Genomic DNA, 2,722 nt, shown 5'->3' on the forward strand with positions numbered 1-2,722 from the left:
AGCGCTGCTACTCTACTCTTTCCTTATCTTTTCTTCCCCACCAGTTTTTAAAATAAATTTTTTTTCTTTCTTGCCTTTTCCCAACCCCCACTGCTTATCGTTAATTAATTAATTACCTCCTATATTTGATACACTTTTTAAAATCTATCTACTTTTGGTGGTTTTTAATGATTTTTAAAAAATTACATTCAAAGTTAAATGATTTCTTATTTTAGTTTGTAAATTCTTGTCTTTTCTCATCATTGCTTCTCACACCTGTTTCCTATTGAACTGATTTTTATTTGTAAGGGACAAGTGTTTTTTTTTGTTTGTTATATTTTAGTTTTTAGTGTATTTTTTAGCTTCACTTCATCTACTTGGTTTGTCTATGAAAGTTGGTGTTGATTTCTAGCTACCTTCTCTCTCTCCTATAATATGTGTATGTATATGTATATATATATATATATATATATAAGAAATCAATACATTTGATTATTTCTTTGAAAGAAGTCTAAAGAGTGGTATTTTTATCTAGGATATATATATACATATATATATATAGCTTGAAGGGTAGCCAGGCTAATTATTGGCTCACAGAGATGTTTAATAATACTGTTTTTTATATTTTTTTTTTCCCCTCTCTTTTTCCTGAGTGCTCTAAACTCCTCTCCTATCCTTTACTATAGTGTAGAAAGCTGGAAGACTAATAATTGTTGCATGATAGATGAGAATACATGGCATATTAATGTTTACAATTGCTAATATTGCAATTATGTTATCACTTGTTGGCATCAGTTGAATAAAAAGACAAAAAAAAAACCAAACCAACCTTTATGTATATACATATATATATAAATGTAAATGATTTAATGTGTTTCTCACTTTAGCCATTTGATTTTTGGCTGTCCTGATTAAAGACGTTTTTTAAATTAGCTCAAATGTTTCATTCTTTTTCCTTATTTTATTTCTTTGTCTTTCCATATCAAACTTGATATAGAATGTTTTGAAAATAGTAAAATTTATCTTCAGTCATTTGATAGAAAGTGAAGTAAAACAACGTTACTTCAAGCCTTCGGCATCTACTCACTTTCTCCTTTCAAACTTTTTTTTTTCTTCAACAAACACCAGATTGAAATGAATGTTCCAGTTAAAAAATGTTTTCTATTTTTTTTCTTTTTAGCCCAAATTTCCAGTATCTTAGTCTACTGATGTAACAGTATATTGTTATTAAGGGGGCATCTTTTTCTTTTATTGTAAATAGTTTTTTTGTTTTTCATGCTTCACAGTGATTTCATTGGACATGTCTGCCAAGACATTAGTTAAAATTTAACTTTGGAATTACCTGTCTGTGGTTACTAACTTCTATGTTTATTGCTTAAACATTCCACAGCATCCTACAAAAGGATGCAGTCTGTCCTATGAAAAAGACAAACTGTAAATAATGTTAAGCGATTTTTCTCTAAACTGATTTTTGAGAAAGTCTGTTTACTGTGATAACAAATAAATGTCGTGAGAATCTTCATCCTAACTGATTTAATTCATTAATTAACTTACCTGCCTGAGCTAGTAGTGTTGTTGCCCTAATTCCTAAGTTAATAAAAACCCTTCAAAAATATTCAGGATTTAAAACATTTTAATTGCAAGATAACTTGTTCCTAACTTACTGAAACTGTCCTCTCAGAAGTTGGGTTTATGAATTGTTATAGTAACACTTTCATAAAATTGTTAATTCAAATTTTAAAAGATCTTTCAACTTGTAAGCATGTTCTCTTTAAAAGTCCCTAATAATAAGATATACAAAATGTGGATGGGGCTCTTTATATAAATTTACAATTTTTCCCCTTAGTATAGTCACCTTATGGGGAAAACCTAGATACAGGGCAGATTGAGATCAAATAATGAAGCTGACGAATTACAGGGGACTAGCAGTAACACATCTGGAAAGGTTTAGAATTACAAGTTTAGACTTTAATTATACAACACTTTACCTTCTATGCTTATTTGTGGCCATGTAAATAAGACTGCAATTACTTAGTCTCAGGTGAGCTCTGACAGAGCAGGACTTCTATCAAAGCTGATTCAGTTTTTACAAACTTGTTTATATATATGTATCTAATCCCTCAGATTTGACTTATTTCTAGCAGGCCAAGTTACTTAATAGAACAGTAGGTAGTTCCCATTCTGTTCCTTTACGGTGCACAAGTATACTGCAGATAGAATATTAAAACTGTTATATATTTTCCTTTCATTAATATTGGTATGGGTTGGATCCAATGTGTCCAGGGACTGCATCCTTCATCAATGTCTTCTTTGACATGATTCCAAGGGCTGGATGCTTTTCCTAAAGCCAACCACCAGTGAGGTCTCCATGCAACTTATGAAACTCAGGGGAGGGGCTTTATGGTAGGAGATAAGCGCAATGAGATACAGTAGGTTCTTGTAGGGGAGCTTCATGACTACTTGCATTTAGGGGCGATGGAGAAGAAATGAATCTGTAGTTTCAGCAAAGACAGAAACAGTGGTAATGCGGTGTGCAGGTGGCACCTCAGGGTAAGATGAGATGAGTGGTGGGTGTGGTTTGAGAAGTTTGCTTCATAGGTTTTAGGTTCAGTTCTACAGCACTTCAGGAAAGTGATAGGACAACCAAAACCTCATAACCAAATTTGGTAGAAGCAAACTGAATGAAGCTCATTATGTTGGTCTGTTCTCTTTTCATGGTCAAACAGCTGGACCAATGGTGACA

This window comes from Octopus bimaculoides, chromosome 12, assembly GCF_001194135.2.
Source record: "Octopus bimaculoides isolate UCB-OBI-ISO-001 chromosome 12, ASM119413v2, whole genome shotgun sequence".
NCBI classification, from domain to species: Eukaryota; Metazoa; Mollusca; class Cephalopoda; order Octopoda; family Octopodidae; genus Octopus; species Octopus bimaculoides.